This window comes from Nuphar pumila, chromosome 14 (assembly GCF_984573655.1).
Source record: "Nuphar pumila chromosome 14, dmNupPumi1.hap1.1, whole genome shotgun sequence".
Taxonomy (NCBI): domain Eukaryota; kingdom Viridiplantae; phylum Streptophyta; class Magnoliopsida; order Nymphaeales; family Nymphaeaceae; genus Nuphar; species Nuphar pumila.
In genome coordinates this window covers 8595232-8616776 of record NC_143262.1, presented here as the reverse complement: position 1 = coordinate 8616776, position 21545 = coordinate 8595232, and the positions used below count along the sequence as shown (strand labels likewise).

General features: G+C 35.3%; 1 protein-coding gene across 1 annotated transcript in view; it reads right to left on the bottom strand.

The window, feature by feature from the left end:
• The window catches only part of LOC149816269 (uncharacterized), a 59562-nt gene that overhangs the window by 25943 nt on the left and 12074 nt on the right, over positions 1–21545 (bottom strand). The window lies entirely within an intron of this gene.

The window sequence follows — 21545 nt, the reverse complement described above, 5'->3', positions numbered from 1 at the left end:
TCTGCTTATTAGCTTTGACACATGTAAAGTATTGAGAATCCTTAGCTACATTAAAAGGAAGAAGCCTCCATCTTTTATCTTTATTACTGTTAATTACCAATATTACTATTGCTAATATATTCATTAATTTAGACTTTTCATTGGCTACCACCGACGGGTCGCCTGAGTGGCCAACGGGGTGGTTGTGATGGCGCTGACATGAAAGCCCCGGCTCAAACCCTATTTACTTACGGGTGTGTCCATAGCTTTCAGAGGTGGGCGAAGTAAGGCAAGATTGTTCATGGAGTCCCACTCGAGGTTTTCCTTGCTTAGGTGAGGGTTTCTCATCATGAAAAAAAAGAGAGTTTTCATTCACTAATAAAGGGCTGCTAGTCAAACCTTTATAACAAGTAATAAAGCTCATGAATTGGACTCTTCACAAAGTTAGATTGTGCTCTTAAAAACCATTTATGATTTATATTTCCCCCTCCTTGTAAAGCCCGCAAGTTCGAAACTCAGAACTGTATAGAGTGTGCTTTTTGGTACAATTTTGGGGAGTGGTGAATCAGAAGACTCCCCCACATGACATATGGGTGCTAACCACAATGTTTCATGCATGAGTGTTCTGTTTTGTGTTATTGGTGTTCTCATGTTATGCTGTTGTGTTTGTGCTTGTGGGTCTCAACGCTTTGTTGAGTTTCACTTTTAAGTAACGTTGATCGCTTTTCGGCACAATGTTTCATGCATGGATACAGCTGAGCAGACAAGAAGTGGGCCCAACCTGGTGCACACTCGCAGATGAGCAGTACCAGTCAGGTCCAGACCCATCTGGGTGTGCAACCGCGTCCTACTCAACCCATGAGTCCATGACTGGACCACATATTTGTCCACACGTAGGGCTCCATCCAAGCGGCAGTACTCTCCCTTGGCTGGACCTGCTCCCCAAGTGGGGAATTCTTAAAATTGATGAAGTTGGTGGTCTTCCGGTATAATATCTATACACACCCACCGGAGAGAGAGAGAGAGAGAGAGAGAGAGTTGTACACTCGCCCCTAGATATAGCTCTGATTCCCAGTAAAAGATTAGGAGCTAGTTAAAAATCAGACGCATCTTATTGTAGTAGCAAATAGCAGTAAAATTGGATCTTTGGTCACATCCATAAAGATGCTCCTGATAACATGCAGTTGAGTATATATTTGCCTATATAGTATTTATATTGGCAAAGGAAATGAAGGAATTCCATAGTGGCTGGGAGTCAGAGGTCGTGTGAGAGAATGAACTGTGTAAATGCATGCTAGACAAATTTGGAAGGATAATCAGAAAAGGGTAAGCAGGGATGTCTGTAGATACCCGTGACTTTTAAGCTGTGTTCAAGTGGGCCTTTCACATTCACCAATTCCCGATTTTTCTGGTTTTCCGGGTCGGTGTAAATTCGTTTTCTGCCTCACCCGGATATCTAGAAATTTTAAAACAAGGTGACTTCCCCTCTTTTGTTTTTTCTGAAAAGAAAGAGAGGGGAATAGAAATCCACTAATGTCGAACACCACAGTTATTAAATCAACAGTCTGAAAACATTGGGAAATGAGTTGAGTGCAGAAGGAAGTGCTTTGGTACTGCCTGTCTGCTTGCAGAAGGAATGGACTGTTTCGTCCCTGGCTAGCTCAAGATTGGTTACCATGTTGTTGCTGGTTGCTGCTAATGCCAATGTGTAGGTTTAGAGGACATGTGAACTCTTCCTTTAGTTCAAACATGGATGCTATGAACTTTGCTGATAATATGAACTTTTTTCTGTGTTTTGAACTTGACATACGTCAACTCAGTTGCAAGCTATGTCGGAGAGACACTGACACAGACCATGACTCTCGCAATTTTTTCAGAAAATAAGGCACAAGGACACAGATTTTTTCATTATTTAATTGGTTAAAAATATTTTTTTGAAAATTTAACATATAAAAATGTTTATCATTGAAAACTATTAATAATTGTATAAAAATAATAAAATATTATCTGTACATGTCATGGGTGTAGTTGTCTCCCTGAGTAATGCAAATGTTAAAAAATTTGCTTTACTTAGTGGGACAGGCAATTGATCTTGAACTAGGTATGCTCAAAGGCACTAGGCACTATCTTTAAAGCAATAGTTACTTCACTTAGAATCAAGTGCTCGGTGCAATGAGTACTTATGCAACTATGCTCACATGATATAATCGAGCTTTCGCCTAGTAAAAAAAATCAATCTATGTCTTGCACTGAGTGAGACCAATAACCTTGACACAAACCACCTTGAACAACCTCTTGAATAGGATGAGATGATCTAGGCTTGAATTGGGTATAGATCCTAGGTTTGGATATAGGTATGAATCCAAATTGCAAGTGAATATTGATCTGAATTGACTACTGGATCTGGATCTTGGTAATAGATCAAAACAATAACTGGATCTAGATAGCAATTGGATATGGTTTCGAATAATAATTGGGTCTGGATCTAAATAGTATATGGGTTGAGATTCAAATAGTATCTGGGTTTGGATTTGAACCGCTATCAGATCTGAATTTCAAAATGGATCTGAACACCGACCTCAAAAACCCCAAAGAGGAGAGAGAGAAACAACATTGCTTGTAGAGAGGAGAGAGAGCACTCCTAAGAAAGAGAGAGAGAGAGAGAAAAATAGGAGAAGGTTGGGGTTTATATAGGCCCCAACCCCAGGCCACCCATAAAGTCCACAAAGAGACCTTTAATGAGTCTAAACAACTAACCATAACAGACTTAGGCTGGCCAAAACAACTAGCCATGAATGTCCAAATGGCTAGCTCAAGAAGGGCACCAAAAATGGATAAAAATGATCATGATAGGATCACTACAAGAAAAATGTGTATTAGCGACAGACTCTATCCCTCGCAATATCCATCACTAACGCGTTTAGCGACGTATAGTGTCCGTTGCATAACCCTAGTTGCTAAACTGCAGCCAAATTTATTTGTCACCAATCCGGCGCTACTTAGTGACATATTAGCAGCGAATCATGTCCGTCGCTAAATAGAGATTGATTTCGTTATGCGACAAAATTTAATCCATCGCTAATCCGTCGTTAAGCTATAACGAGGGATACGTATCTGTCGCTAATGTCCGTCACCAATTTGGCGACGAACATTAGCAACGACTTAAATTTTGTCGCAAGCCATAGACTGATTTAAATTGGCGACAGACGACGGATAATATCCATCGTTAATTTAAAAAAAAACTATTTTTTTTTGAAATATGAAACTCGAGAAAAATTTCTCGTTATACAATTCATATAACCTGCTTATAAAAAACAAAGTACACATAAAAAATATATATACAAGTGAAACAAATTTAACACAAGTTCTAAGTTAAACAACTTTAACAACCAAATACAGTCCTTGCCAAGTTATAATTAGTTACAAGTACGTCAAACAAATTAAACAAATGAATCTAATCCTCGTCAAAATTCTGAGAATCATCCGCTTCATTTTCTTGATCTGCTCCTTCCTTCATGCCTCCATCAGCTCCTCTACGCTGATCATCTCCAGCATCCTACAAGAGAACCAAAATGTTAGTATTTATAAACAAAATATAATGAAATAAATTATATGCAATGCACCTAATCTAATGCAACAAAGTAAATGGCCGAATGACACATAGACTAGCAATAAACTAAAAGACATTAATAGAATTCAGATATGTGTTCTAAGACTGGAAAAAAAAATTATAGTGATTCAACATGTAAATATGTGTTCTAAGGTTGTCAAAGAATGTCATAGTGATTCACGCATGCATATATGGTTTATAAGGCTATCAAATAAATATGTTATGTATCACAATCATGCATATATGTGTTACAAGGCAGTCAAAAACTTCTATAGTGATGAAATCATGCTTATATGTACTCTAAGGTTGTCAAAAAAATTTCATAGTGATTCAATCATGCTCATATGTGTTCTAAGGCAGTCAAAAAACTTTAATATTGATTCAATCATGCATATATGTGTTCTAAGAAAAATTTATAGTAATTAAATCATGCAGATGTGTGTTCTAAGACAGTAAAATAATTTCATAGTTACGAAAGCATACTTGTATGTGTTCTAAGGTTGTCAAAAAACTTTCATAGTGATTCAATCATGCATATATGTGTTCTAAGGTTGTCAAAAAACTTTCATATTGATTCAATCATGCATATATGTGTTCTAAGGTTGTCAAAAAACTTTCATATTGATTCAATCATTCATATATGTGTTCTAAGGTTGTCAAAAAACTTTCATATTGATTCAATCATGCATATATGTGTTATAAGGCAGTCAAAAAACTTTCATATACGTTAATATCATGCTCATATATGTTATAAGGCAGTCAAAAAACTTTCATAGTGATTCAATCATGCCCATATGTGTTCTAAGGCAGTAAAAAAACTTTATATGTGATTCAATCATGCATATCATCTTCTAAGGCGGTAAATTTTTTTTACAGTGATTTAATCATGCATATATGTGTTATATGGCATTAAAAAATTTTCATATATGCTAATATCAAGCTCATCTGTCTTCTAAGATTGTCATAGTGATGAAAGCATGCTTGTATGTGTTCTAAGGTTGTCAAAAAACTTTCATAGTGATTCAATCATGCATATATGTGTTATAAGGCACTAAGAAAATTTTATAGTGATGAAATCATGCATATATGTGTTATAAGGTTGTAAAAAAACTTTCATAGTGATTCAATCATGCGTATATGTGTTATAAGGATGTCATAAAAATTATATAGTGAATCAATCATGCATATATGTGTTGTAAAGGTGTCAAAAAAATTCATAGTGAGGCAATCATGCATATATGTATTCAATCATGTATATACTAGCTTGAAATCTAACGACATGAAACAAATGACATGAATCTTTATACATGACGGGCACCAGAGCTCATGTTGAATGCAGACGAAGTTCTCCTGTCCCGAAAAAAGTTACATAACTCATTATGGACAATGTTGGGAATGACTTCATTTAAAAAATACTGCATTTTGTCCTCAAGACGCTGACAGACACCATCCCAAGACATAGCAAGGTCAATCGAACGTTGGGAGTTGATGCTGGCGGGAGACCTCTACGAGCCATGGCTGCAAGATCAAAAGGCGAACAAACGACCCTTTTTGGGTTCACCGGTTGCAGTCACCCATGCTGCAAGATCAAAAGGCGGATGCTGAGTGGAGTCATCGCCATATCGCTCTACCATTTGTTGTTTGTATGACTCCTACAAGGTAATGATTATAATATAAATTAATAATTAAGAATTACAATGTTTATGATAACGTAATTCATAGTAACTTGTATATTACAATGTTTATTAATACAATAAATAATATCGATGTCGATCTCGCCTTCTCTGATACAAAATCTTTCATGCTCTTACGTTTATGTGTTTCAACAAACACATCCTTGTAAGGCACAATGTCTCATTTTTTTGCTTCCTACAATGTTAAATGATAAAAAAATTAATTAATAAGTATGAGAAAATACTTACAAATTTAACAATATATATATATATATATATATATTGATGAGTTACCATTTTCTTCTGGTGGCCCCCAAAAGTCCTAGATCCACCTGTGTGTAGATGGGCATTGGGCATCTTCGCTCAATTTTATGCAGCCTTTGCTGAGCAGTTTCAAAATTTATTGCTAGCCCACTTATCGCACATGCCCTCCCAATAATCTCTCATGATAGTAGAAGGCCTATGGCCTTTCCACTGCAGTGGATCATCTATCTCACCAATTGTTTTTTTTGCTGCAGTCTTCATATTGTGCAGCATATCGACAAATCGATTGATAGTCACCTTCTGCTATATTACTCTCGCATCTTTCTCCTCGTTCGCAGTCGTGAAGCGATGAAAATCCTACAAATACTTTCAAAAAGCTAGCACACATGAGTATAACAAAAAATTAAATATAAAATACATTAGTTATGATAAACAATTGCATACCATGAATAAGGACATTAATTTATCCAACACCTCCGCCGGGTACTCTTTTCATTGCACGACCGGTCCTGAAAGATGTTGTAGTAGTGACTTTCTAATTTCTTGTATTACTTCTTGTTGCTTGAACCTCACATTGCACATGAATTGATACACATTAACAATGGACTATCGATATACACTATTTATAAGATAAGTATTGAACAAGTGACAATGAAATACTTACGGTCAACTATCGATATACTCTATTTCAATGAGTCATCGTGTGTTACACTGAGAAAACCCTGCATCCGGTGTTGTCTCGTGATGTGTATGAGTAGCTGGTGTAGGTGAGTCATGTGTAGGCAAAACATCACCTACAGAACAATGAGCTAGAAATTCACACAATGCACATTTAAACTAATCAAGTATACAATTATTTAAATGATATACCTATCGAAGTATTGCATGAAGACGAAGGTTGGGTCTATCTATCACTGAGCTGGGATCCTATAAAGAGGATTAATAAGTAACAATGTTTATATCAATATATAAGCAAAAACATAATGAATACATATATTTAAATATAACACAAAGACATTTACCTAATGATGTCCCACGACCTCCACTTGGTCATCGACCACTGTGACCTTCATGAACCATATTCTAACAAATAAAAATGTTATTTGGATCAGTTACATGATATGCAATTTCATGAATACATATTCAAATCGAAAATAACTTCATGCAAGCATGAATACAGTCACATTAAACGTGGCAATACATTTAAATAATTCATAGCATATGAATGTCAAACATGTACCTGCAGCAAACACACTCTAATATTCTGCTAACTACTGGTGTGAGTTTTGGAAAACGGTTTTAAAAATGATATTTTATATAAAAACAATGTGAAATCTAGATACCAAAAATATAAAAACTGGCTTGCACGAGTGGTGGAGTCCAGGTCGATCTCAGGGAACGAGAAATACTCGTATTCAAACACACAAGCTAAATTATTCTTTATTGCCAAAAACAAAAGAATAGTTTATTAATACAATAAATACATACCGTTGTCTCATTTGTTGCTCGTATCATTTGCTGCTTGTATGACTCCTACAAAGTAATAATTAGAATATGAATTAATAATTAAGAATTACAATATTCATGATAACATAATTCAAAGTAACTTGTATATTATAATGTTTATTAATACAATAAATACATACCGTTGTCGCTCTCGCCTTCTCTGATACAAAATCTCCCGCACTTTTACGTTTATGTGTTTTAACAAACACATCCTTGTAAGGCATAATGTTTCCTTTTTCTGCTTCCTGCAATGTGACATGATATTAAAAATTGATTAATAAGTCTGCAGAAATACTTATAAATTTGACAATATATATATATATATATATATATATATATGTATATATATATATTGATGACTTACCATTTTCTTCTGGTGGCTCCCAAAAGTCCTAGATCCACCTGTGTGTAGATGTGCATCGGGCATCGTTGCTCGGTTTTGTGTAGCCTTTGCTGAGCGGTTTCTAAAATCATTGCTCACCCACTTGTCGCACATGCCCTCCCAATAATCTCTCATGACAGTAGTCGGCCCATGGCCCTTCCACTGCAGTGGATCATCTATCCCACCAACTGCTTTTTTTGTTGCAGTCTTTATATTGTGCAGCTTGTCGGCAAATCGATTGGCAGCCACCTTCTGCTACACTACCCTCACGTCCTTCTCCTCGTTTGCACTCGCGAAGCGATGGGAGGCCTACGAATACTTTCAGAATGTTAGCACACATAAATATAAAACACTGCTTGTTATGATAAATGATTGCATACCATGAATGAGAAAATTAAGCTATCCAACACATCTCTCGGGTACTCTTTCCATTGCGCTACCGGTTTTGGAAGATGATGCAATAATGACTTCATAATTTTTCGTATTACTTCTTGCTGCTCAAACCTTGCACTGCACATGAAAATATACACATTAACAATCGACTGTCAATATACATTTTTTATAAGTTAAATATTGAACAAGTGATAATGAAATACTTACGGTCGACCATCGATATACACTATTTGAATTACTTATCGTGGGTCACACTGAGAAGACCCTGCGTCTGGCGTAGGTGGGTCATGTGTAGGCGAAACAGCACCTACAGAACAATGAGATAGAAATTCACATAATATAAATTTCAACTAATCAAATATACAATTATTTAAATAATATACCTATCGAAGGAGCCTGTGAAGATAAAGGCTCAGACTGACTACCACTGGGTGCTCGACGACTGTGTCCTCCACGAACCATATTCTAACAAATAAAAATGTACTGGCAATACATTCAAACATTGCAATATATTTCAATATATTCAAATCAATACAATATATTTCAAATCATTCTAATCATTCAGATCAAATTGAAAAAAACTTCATGCAAGACATTCAAACATTGCAATACATTTCAATATATTCAAATCAATACAATACATTTCAATACATTCAAATCATTCTAATCATTCAGATCAAATTGAAAAAACCTTCATGCAAGACATTCAAACATTGCAACACATTTTAATATATTCAAATCAATACAATATATTTCAATACATTCAAATTATTCTAATCATTCAGATCAAATTGAAAAAAACTTTATGCAAGACATTCAAACTTTGAAATATATTTCAATATATTCAAATCAATATAATACATTTCAATACATTTAAATCATTCAGATCAAATTGAAGAAAACTTCATGCAAGACATTCAAACATTGCAATATATTTCAATATATTCAAATCAATATAATACATTTCAATACATTCAAATCATTCTAATCATTCAGATCAAATTGAAAAAACATTCATGCAAGATATTCAAACATTGCAACACATTTCAATATATTCAAATCAATATAATACATTTCAATACATTCAAATCATTCAGATCAAATTGGAAAAAACTTCATGCAAGACATTCAAACATTGCAATACATTTCAATATATTAAAATCAATACAATACATTTCAATACATTCAAATCATTCTAATAATTCATATCATTCAGATTAAATTGTATTACAAGTTGTATTTCACTAGCTCGTGAATGACTCATCATCACTTGTCTGACTTTCATAGTCTTCTTCTTCCTCATCATCTTCATCATCATCTTCTTCTTCTTTATTTAACGCCCATCCACTTTGTATATCATTTGGATCACATTCTTTCATGCATGTGCCATCAGCCAATAGAGATATGACTTGCATACCATGTGCGACATCGTGATCATAAGAGAAGTCATACATATAATCTGATTGATAGTATTCACCATCTTCATTAATCTTGTCTCCTTATATTTTAGACTTCACCTTACAAACTGCCCACCATTCATTTCTATCTGACTTTCTTGTACTTAGATATGAAGTATAGTACACTTGTTGAGCTTGCGAGGCTAATATGAATGGTTCATATGTTTCAAACCTTGACTTACCATTCACCTCTATAATGCCTGAGACTTTGTTGACTCTAGTTGCTGTGGGATCAAACCATTGACACTTGAATAAAGTTAAGTTATTATTTGTGCCTAAGTAAGTCATCTCCATTATTTCTTCTATAACACCGTAGTAGTCATGTTCATTTTCACCATAGCTGCTACCCTTGATGCACACGCCACTATTCATCATTGACTTGTTGACACCGTAGTTTTTTGTATGGAAATGATAACCATTTACGATGTACCCGTTGTAACACTGCACAACTTTAAACAGACCATTTTGTAAATCACATATTCTTTGATCTTTAACATCACCATGGCAAACCTACAAGCACAAACAAGGACTATGATCACGACAAATTAAGTATCTTATTGTTGTATAAAGGGAAAGAATGTATACAATCGTCCTTACCAACTCTTTCAACCATGCCACAAATTTATTTTCACGTTCTTTCTATACTTCTGCATCAGTGAGTTGTGGAAGTTTTCTTCGCAACTCCAGATCAAATCATCTAGACTTAATATAAACTTATTTTACCGAACCATGTACATACGTATAAAATTTAATGTTATGTATTAACTATACTTACTTAATGTATGGGCCGATTGTTGAGCAATTAAAAATGATATATATTTGTGTTGTGTCTTGCTCTTGATCTTCCAAGAGTCTTGACCGACAACTACCAAATGCATGTCCAAGTGGTTCAAATATAGACAATTTGTCAGTTACAGTTAATTGTTCTCCATCATCATTACGAGGTAGACATGTGTAACGTGTTGGAATGTGAGGTTCAAAGTATATAAATGAAAATTTTGAAATCTCTTCCAAGGTGTACTTCTCATAAATAGAGCCCTCTACTCTTGTTTTATTTCGAATCTTTTTTTTTTATGTCAAACATGCATCTGTCAACAATATACATATCAGATTACAACAAATTTCTTAATAGTATTAAAAAAAATTTGACACTTCATACACAAACTTGGATAAAGGTTGTATGGGGTGACAAATACCGACCAACACGAGTATGGGGTTGATCTACCCCCAAATAGATTAAATCCATATGTACATAAACCTAGCCTAACATTTCTCACTTCCAAAGCGAAGTTCTGATGAGTACGATCAAAGTGCCTCTAAGCTTCTGCATCAACAAGATATGTGATATTGTCTTCATCATGTCAAACTTTATTTGCATGCCATATCATTTGTTTAACTGTCCTCGAAGACATATAAAGATGTTGCAATCTAGGGGTGAGAGGAAAGTAGCGAAGTGACTTATACGATACTTCTTTTGACCTTGTGCTACCATTTTACTTTGTCTTTGACTTGAACTGAGGATGTTCACATGATGAATATGATCTGCTTTTTTCTTGATCTTTAAAATACAACATGCAGTGATTGGGACAAGCATTTATCTTTTGATACCTCATACCTAGAGCATTGACCATAACCTTCGCACGATAGAGGTTTTGTGGCAATTTCTCATCTTTGGGCAACATACTCTTCACAATAAAGCACAGACGGTCAAAACATGATTGACTCAAATTAAACTCGCACTTCAAATTCAGTAGTTGAAGAACTGCAAACAGGATAGTGTGACTCTCGCAACCATTCTACAGTGGTTCATCAATATCTCTAAGTAAGTCATAGAATGTACTAGTTGCATCATTTGTTGCTTCTTCCTCTACCCTAGTTGGTGCATCACTATGTCCCACAGTAGAACCCATTTTTGGTCTTGCGACATCAAATATCAGGTCCACATATGAATTATTGTGCACCACATCCACCCTTGTGTCATAATTATTCTAAAATTCTTCACCATGAAGCATCTAATTTTGATAACCACTAACAAAACCCTTCTTGTATAGGTGATGTCTAACGCTATGAGGTTCTACAAATCGATTATTCTTACACATCATGTAGGGGCATCTGATCCGACCGGTGTGATCCACTATACTGACACTTGCTGTTGCGAATTCAATAAAATTGTCAACACCATCCATATATTCATATGACACCTCATTATCAACTATCTTACGATACATTTATTCACGGTTTGCAACTATTTTGTCCTATAATATTACAGATATTTTCATCACCAGTTAAAAGAAAATCTTAATAATTCTATAATGAAACAAATATCTAATTTATCTAAATAATTGTTTGTGAGCAATTTTTTGTTTAAACTTTCATGTGAAATACACCATCACATCATATTTATACACATCACGAGGATATTTACAAATTTGAAATCAAATTACATAGAATGATACATTCATTTGAACAAAAAACAATTTCACATGAAAGGCATAATCAAATGAAAAATAACTTCATGCAAGCATGGATACAAACACATCAAACATTGCAATACATTCAAATCATTCATATCAAAATAATATCAAACATGTATCTACAACAAAATACTCTAATATCCCGCTAACTACTACCATGCCTAGCATGGAATCCCTACTCCAAAAATAAGAACACTTCTATTATCATACATTAAAATCATGATCAATATGATCTCCAAGCTCCATCAAAGCAGTCCTAGATATCAACAACTAAGTGAGTGTGTGAACAGTAAAATGTTGCATCCAATAAATTAAATAACATGTGATGCGCTTGCATCACTTACTCACCACGAGTATTGACCCGATTTGCATTGTTTTTGTTACTTACTTACCACGGGTGGCGGGGCACAAGTGGGATCTGTTGAGAAATCCACAAGAGACACTGCGTTAAAATGAAGTCACCCTCTGCCAAAAAAAAAAAAAACAGTCAACAAGGCACTTAATCGTGCACCAACAACTTATCTAGAGCTCAAAGCTATAAACTAAATATTGAATAGGATTCATAAGCAAACCAACATACGATATCAGGCCCTTGGTTCTTGCAATACTTTATCAAAACAACAACCAGTCAACCATTCAATGAAGAATAATTTAAATATCACAAAATTTTGATGTTGTGTGAGGATACTTTCATAAGAATGTCGTTTGAATATCAGCATAACATTAAACAAGTCCGAACTTAGTAATATAGAAAATTAGTAGCATATTTACCTTTTTACTCATTTAAATTCAAATGTTTTCTTATTTGTGAAAAATCGAAATGCTTCACCCCTGAATTGGTTTGGTGCCAACATGAGTCAATTAATTAACTCGAGTCACAAGTTGACTCACTAAGTTTTCCAACTATGCTTGCAGGTGTGGTCACCATGGTTTGTTTAGTAGGAAAGGACCTTTCAATGATCTAATTACAACATATGAGTAGGTTTTTATAAAGCTTCAAAAATCAGTGGTCCAAATTTTTTATAAATTTCAAGACTTATAACAAAATCATATTTTTCTTATAAAAAATACATAATTCAAGAATCAGTTCCTAGCAAATAGACCATGTTAAACACATATATTGGGGTCTGATTTAAAAAAATAGAACCTGAAACATAAAGAATTAGCACCTTAAGCACCTTGTGATGCTCTAAATATCATTAGTCATTAAGATAATAAATACGTAAATGGTAAATGATTAACTTTTAATCCTATTTATTTTCAGAAAATACACTGGTGGCTCAAAGAAAAGAAAGGTAGATTTGAGCTTTAAGGTAGGATTTAGGACAATGTCTAAGGTAGAAATAATGGACGATGGCTACAGATGGAGGAAATATGGAAAGAAGTCTGCAGATATGGAACTTAGTAACACCAATGAAAAATCACAAAACAGAGACGCGAAACCAAAACCTACGAGAAATTTCCATGTAAATAAATCATGATCAGGCTTCTTACCGTATGAAAATCGTCAGTAATTCCACCACCACAGCCACCTATCAGCCTCAGACTTAGGAACGAAGTCTGCACCTCTCTTCTCGGCACAACACCCTAACAGGTACCCAATACAGGAGTCAAAATAAAACCCAACCTTAAAATAAAAAAAAATAAAAAAAACTAGACAGAAGGTGGAGCCATCTTTTGCAACCAATCGGTACCGCCATCGGCCTTGCCGGAGCCATCTTCTACAACCGAGAAGGCAACAACTCTATTTTTACAACATCAAAAGGGGATTTCTTCCCTTTTGCTTTCGCTGGGAAGCCGGTGGTGGCTGACGGCGGTCGTCGTCACTATCGACCGACTGTCAGGGCCAACTGCCCAAGTTGGTGACCGACAACCATGATCAATCACCGGTGGAGGGAGAAACCCCGACGAAAACAAAAAAAAAATATGCTAACCCTTACCTTTGCTGGGGTTTCCGTCCTGGGTCGTCCTCCGAACAGGGGGGTGACCTTCGTCGGGGGTCGCCGATTCACTGGCAGCCTAGCGTTTCGACGGAGAGAGGGAGGGGGTGGTAGCCATAGAGAAGGAGAGGCGGTCGGCGGAGAGTGACGCGCGTGCGCGCGCGTGAGAGAGAGAGAGAGAGAGAGAGAGAGAGAGAGAGAGAGAGAGAGAGAGAGAGAGAGAGAGAGAGAGAGAGAGAGAGACGGGTGAGAGCAAAAAAAAAAAAATGAATTCATGCCCTAGGGTGTTTTACATTGACATTTAGCGACGGAGGGGCGACGAATTGTTTATGTCATAAACGCTGTCACTAACTAGCAACGAAAAACAATCCATCGCTATATCCGTCGCTAAGTGCGCCGGGTTTTGCGACATAAAACTTTGATCTTTAATCTGTCGCTACTTAGCGATGGATTTGGCGACAAAATATTTTTCATCGCTAATTTTGTAAATATTTACGCAATTAGCGACAGATGGTTTGCTCTCGCTAATCCATCGAAACGTTGCGACGAAAAAAATCCATCGCAAAGTTCCATCGCTAATTAGCATTTTTCTTATTGTGTATGCAAATTTGAGTCAAGTGAAGAATGATAGAAACAATTTCGTCGGCATGTTGATTTTGTTAAAAATACAAATATTAATTCATTGATTTCATTTGATTCATATGAAAACATGATTTTGTTATCTTTATATACTAATTTGTGTATTAATCCATATATTGATCATTGTAGGTTTGGATATGGGAGCACATACTGATAAAAGATTTTTTGTAATTGAGGGAACATGCAAAATTATCATTCAACATATATTTATGACATAAAATTGAAGAGCCACACACAAAAAGTTTTAACATGGTTTGGTCGATTTGACCTATGTCCACGATAGCTCTCTTGTTGTACTAAACCTTCCCTTAATTCATTTATATGTTGGATGCAAATACATCACTCTAGATAAGGTATTTACACGATTTTGATAATGGCAAGAATACATTTTGATTTATTAGAGATTAGGCTTTCTCCTTAGCTGAGCATATCTTCTAGATTCTTCCTTACATGAGATAAGACTGTAGGAGTCCTGCTATAGCCTGCTTTTCTGATTTGTTTTGGTAACCACTGAAACTTCCATATGTCCTTCACTTGCATGTTTGGAATGGGAAACCTTGTTATATTGTTGCGAGTCTTTGATCTGATCTGATGGTGTACTCAGACTTCCTTTCTCTTTAACACTAACCAGCCTACCAACTACCAAACACTATAATTGTCTAAAAATATCTAGCTTTATATAAGAAAACAAGAAAAAACTGAAAATAACAAAATAATTCAAATAAACTAGAATGATCCCATCTCAAACTCTGATTTGACATTTAGTCTCTCTTCCTTTTAAACAAGATTTTTTAGTTATAAATAAACAAATTACCTGTTAAGATAACCTTCTATAAAGATGAAACATATCCTAAAAATGTGAATAAGAGACAATGATTCAAATACAAAAAGAACCAAAATAACAAACAAAAATCTAAATTGCAAATGGATTCAAATGGATCATTATGGACCCAGTTCTTCTGCTCCTCTCCTGCACCACTGTGTCATGCCGTGTCACTAGACTTGAGGATGAAAATGGTGTGTGCCTATGACAGGTTGCAAGCAAGCCATAAGAGAATTATCCTGGCTTGGACACAATGGAATTCAAATAAGCTCACATTGTGGAGACTAAGTTGTGTCAAACTCAAGACTAGCCAAACCAAACTTTAAGAATTCCAATTCTTTGATCATCAAGTGCTACATGATTGAATCATGTCATTATCCAAGACTCATACACTTCTCCAATAAAATAGGGACTCCATCAATTCATCCGCATTTAGCACTAAACTTCTTCAAAATGGCAGCTACGTGCATTATCTTGCTATTCCTGGTGGGTTGGTGGGAGTACCCGGTGGTGGTTCACATTATGGACACCAACTTGTCCACGGTCCTGACATCTCTGGGCCTATAATCCAAGCCATAGCGTTGGATCTTCTATTGAAAAAAAGAGAGGATAAGACTAAGCATTTTTCATTCTATGCATTATGGATATGAAAGACCAAGTCCAAAGTTACCAAGGATACATAAGACCTTTCAACTAGTGTCTTTAAAGATAATTATCATTATGTCAATATGGGTGCAACATTAATTAGTACATTACTAGTAATTGAATGCAACAGAAGGGGAGCCATCTCTTAACCCTATGGAACCAACGTGAACTCAGTATGGGAGAATGAGAAGGGCAGTAATTTATTCCCTCAAGATAAATGCTAGAAGATTCCAACCACAGTAAAAGAAAGGTAGAAAAAGTAAAAAGATTTTGACTGAAACATAGAGTACCTACAGTAATAAAAAGGTATGTATTAGTTAACGTGGCTTCTATCCGCAAAACAAAACGGGGTCCTTGGAATTATCCCCAGAGTGAAAAATGAGAGGGGGAGAGAATTAAATGGAAGAGACAGAAGTCGCAGGCATAATTTATTATAGGTGACAGACATGTCCCTGGAGACAAATTATTTAATGATGATTACTCTATCATTCATTTTGCATTTTTCTTCTCTGGTTTGCGTTTGACTCGACTCCTCCTCCATAAGACCGTACCACATTCCTCATATATATAAAATCCTGTGAGTATTCTTTTTTTTTTTTTGCTGTTTTTCTTGGCAGCTCCCCATATGGGCGAATACCAAGGTGCCAATTAAAAAAAAGGCCACACGTAGTCCCAGTGGATATGTCCAACTCCAAACCCAAATCATGTTTAGGTGTTAAAAAGAGACATCCGAGTCTAGTTTTTCGAGGGCCAGATGGATAGAAAGGTCCTGGTTGGAGTGTTTTAGGGCTCAAAATATGACATATATATAGTTAATCTAATATTAAACTAATTATGTTTAACATTAGATGAGTTCAACCATATTAAAATAACAAAAATGCCCTTAAACAGTGGTATTATTTAAAAAATATATGGTTACTTTTTGAGGTAAAAAAGACAAAATTTGATGGATTCATAAAGTTACTTTTTTTGAAAAGGTGTTTGAGTTTTCAATTTCCTTCAAGTTCAAAAGACTTGTAATGCCCAAAAAGTAGCAATGCATTTTCAGAAGTATCATTCTTTTAAGGGTATTTTAGTTATTTTTATAAAGTTAAATCAACTAGTTTAATGTTAGTATATATATACAACCACCTAGATGAAATCTAATTTGAAAAGAGGAATACATGAAAGGATGGTCATAAAAACTGGGGAAGCAATGACTCAAGCTCCAAGAAGTATGATCCCAAGAACTAAGTCAACACTGTGAGCTCAAGAGTGTCAAACTGAGGTTAAAGGCAATCATACACATCTTAGAATTAGGAATAACAAAGACCAATTATTCAAAGTCCTATGAATCAATAGACCCTAGAATTCCAAAAGCAAGGGCAACCCAGTTCCAATTGAAACCAAAACTGAACTCAAGATAAGAAGTTTGTCAAGTTTAGGCAATCTTTGACAGAAGTCCTTGAGTTCTTCTTGCAAGCCAAAATGATTAAGCTCCCTGAGGTCCCTAATCCTCATCTAGTCAAAGGTAAGGATCCCACTAAGTTTTGTAAATTTCATCAAACTGTGGGTCATGATATTGAACAATGCATTATTCTCCATCACATCATTCCAGATTACCTTCAAAAAGGAGATCTCGATCTCATAGGAAAAAAAAGTCAGTCTGAAAATCATGACATTGGTATTTACACTAACATGTTCCCTCCCTATCAATCCAACAATGTTGAGATAATGGAAGGACCAGGTAATCATTGTTAGTAGATTCTTTCTCAAGCCAAAAAGTCAAATGTGATAGTTTTACCAGTAGTTTATGTAGATTCGCAAGACAAACAACAATTTGTGGTCATTCCAAGCTAGGCTAAGGTGCCCATTGTCAAGATATGGCCCAGGCCCAATGAAGGTGTGTCTAGCCAACTACAATAGGTCAACATCATTTGCCTTGATCAGTCAATCGAGAGTATATCACACGCTCCCAAAATAGACAGTCAAGAGTCTTCCAGTCAAAAAGTGCTTTCATCTCTATCTTTGTCTTCTAACTGCATGTCATCTCTGTGTATCGATCACCTCATGTGGTCTAAATGGATATACCAATTAGAATATCTCAGAAAGAGCATTCCCCTCTTGCCACATCAAATAGTGCCATACACTGCAAAATTCAAAAGAAGAAGTGTCAACCACTCTAGCTGGCAAAAATCAAAGGAAGAAGGCTCATTTAGCTAAGCTCATAGCTTTTATTTTCATCTTGGAATTAATCAAAGTGCCAACAAAGTACAAACAAGTTGGCAAAAAAATTCTCAATAAAGGCAGAGCCCCACTGTCTACAAAACCAAATGGTCTAGCTGCATTGGTATCCCAAGTCATGACCAAAATGTCGATCACCTTTTCAAAAGATGATATCCCTAGACCTCTCTTTTCCTATACCAAAGCTCCTCATATTATCATTCAAATCAAAAGGTTTTTCATTCTCAATTTCCTAGTAGATGGTGGAGGAGGTTTGAACATATGTCTTCACATTGTCTAAAAAAAGTTAAGCATAACCTGATCTTAATTAGGAAACCATAGAGTCTAAATCAGTAGGTATGATGAGAATATGACCATGAACCTAAAAACCATTATTCTAGACATAGGAATCAGACCCATAGACCATAAAACTCTACTCTCTGTAGTCGATATTCCACCCTCTTATAACCTGCTATTAGGGAGACTTTGAATCCATGATCTAAAAGTTGTCTCATCAATGTATCATAAATGTGTCAAAATCCCATGGAGTGATCAAATAATTATTATCTTTGAAAATGATCCAACCATTAGGCTAGCACAACACATAATCCATAGGTCTGGCAAGTTACCCGACATACCCTTTGTATCAACCTTTGGGAACCAATTTACATTGACAGTTGTGGACTGCTCTAAGATGCCTTAATTTAACAAGTTGGTAGGTCACATTGATAACTCAGACCTCAGAGGTTAATACAAATATCCCTTCTTTGCAAAGTTTGTTAAAGGATGGTCCATGATCCTAAGGAAGTGGTATAAGTCATTCAAGGGTTTAGGCAAGCATGACCAAGGTTTGCAAGATTACAGTGAAGTTACAAGGTCCAACCTAGGCAAATAAAAAAGAAGTCAGTTATTGAAAGTCTCTTCCCAACTTTATCTAGGAAAAAAACATCCATATTATGGTAGCCAATCGTTCAAATTATAAGTCAAAATGTGAATCCAATTTAGAAGATGAAAATGTCAAAACCTTGTCAAATTTATCAAAAACCTCTGAAGGGTTGACTTCTCTCTTCGCCCATTTGCAGACTACAACATTCTTATCCTTTGGCCTTGGGACAACCAACCAGGTCTTATTTTGTCACATGGCCTCTATTTTTTTCTTCATTGCTTCTATCTACCTGTTGTCTTTTATTGCTTCAACATAAGTGTTGGTTTCACCTTATAAACTTGATTTATAAAGGCTTAAAATTTTGACGAGAAAGCTTTATAAGATATAAATCTTTCAATGGGATGTTTAGCTCTAGTCGATCTTACTTTATCAACCTGATTGGGTTGGGAGGCATTTGATGTAATTTTTGCTATTGTCATACTTTCATTTTGATATTATTGTGTGGACTCATTTTTGGCTGAATTATCTTTTCTTCTTCTATAAACTATAACCTCCTTTTGTAGTTGTACTTTACTATTGTGGTTACTTGTAGATGGATGCTAAATTGAATAATTGTTCTCAGGTTGCTCTTTCTCTTTATGTCGGTCAATGAATTGTTGAAATTTATCACCTATAAAAGACTGATCATGAACTTTATTGGTTGTCACATCTATTTTTTGAGCCTGAAATATGAAGAATGGCTCTCAGTGTGCAAAATGATCATTCATGGAATTGGATGTAACATTGATATTTAAGAGATCCATGTAACACTTTGATTCATCAAATGTAACATGACAAAATATATAAATATGTCTCCTTTTCAAAGAGACATTTGTAACCTCTATACTTAGATGAGTATTTGACAAACATTCACAATTCTGATTTCGGACCCAACTTCTTTCAATGGGACTGATCTATGTGCATGTAACACACACAACCAAAACTCCTTAATGCAGAGTAAACTACTTTACACCCCAAAGAATTTTGTAATCAATGCCTTTTGTTGGCAGCCTATTTATCAAATAAGTGGTTGTATGAAAGGATTTTGTCCAAAATATTTTTGGCACACAACTAGTAAATAACAATGTGAGGCCCACTTTCATGATGTTTCGTTCAACCACTCCATTTTGTTGTGGAGTATTTGGACAAGAAAAAGATTTTGTAAAGAGTTTTGTAATCAATAGCTTCTTCTAGCGGCCTATTTATCAAAGAAGTGGTTGTATGAAAGGCTTCAATCCATAATATTTTTGTCACACCACTAGTAAATAACAACGTGAGGCCTACTTTTGTGATATGTCTGTGTTTTCGTTCAGTCACTCCATTTTGCTGTGAAGTGTCTGAACAGAAAAATTATCTCTATTCCATTGTCCCTAAGAAACTATGTGAACACATTGAATGCAAATTTTTTTCCTCCATCACAATAAAGATTACTGATATGCCTATGAAAATGGTTTTTGACATAAGATTTGAATTCCCTAAACTTATCAAACACTTTAAACTTACCGTGTATTTGAAAAAGTCATCAACAAATACCAGAAGAAGAAGAAGTGGGCAACGGGCCTCAAACTTCAGTATGAATAATATCAAGAATGGAGGAAGCTCTTTTATTACTAAAATCAAAAGAAAGTGACATGTCTCTCCAACTGACAACCATAACACATCAAAGCACCAGAACCAACACCAATATTAGACAAAAACCCCTGTTTACACAACTTATTTATGGATTCGACTGACAATGCCTGAAACGATGATGCCACAAATAGACATCTTTACTATGACTCACAAGATAACGACAACTGGTGACATAAGAAGGAAACCTCCTAGAAGAAAGACTGGGTGTCATGTATAATTCTCCATGATGGTTTCCTCGAACGAACATTGTCTTCTACAAATCCTTTAAAAAAAATATAATGAGGAGTGAAAACACAATTAATATTCATATCATCACCCAATTGAGAAACATGTATGGGATTCTTTTTTAAACTAGGAACAAGAAAGACACCCTTAAGAACCAAGCTTTCATTGGGAGAATCAATTCTAACACATCCAATATGGGTAATAGGCTAACATATCCCATTTCTGATGACAATGACTCCTTTATCATAATAAGGGACAATAGAAAAAAAATACCTGGCTTACTGGAGACATGATTTGTTGCTCTACTATCCATGAACCAGGCTTGTGATTTAGAAGAAGAATTCATTGACATATTTTTAAATGATTGAGCCAGATTGTTGATGTTGCTAACATCTTCATTATGGAAAATATTTTCCCCTTGATAGTTAGAATTATAATTTCTCATATTGTTGGCTAGATTTCTACCATTACCTTTTTCATGATAATAATCAACCAAATGATTTCAAGCTCCACATATATAACAACTCATTGGTCCATAATTGTTCCCATAACCAGAATTATTTATGTAGTTGACATTATTATTGTTAAAATTTTGGTATGGTGTGGGAAGAATTTCATGACCCTGATTCTGCTAAAAATTCCTGCAGCCAAAATAGTTATTATAATTATTGTACCTTCCTCTATCGCAACCACAATCATAGTTGTTGAATCGGTCTGCACCATGACATCTTCTGCCTCTTCCTCCTTGGTTGATATTATTATTGGTAGCAAGCAAC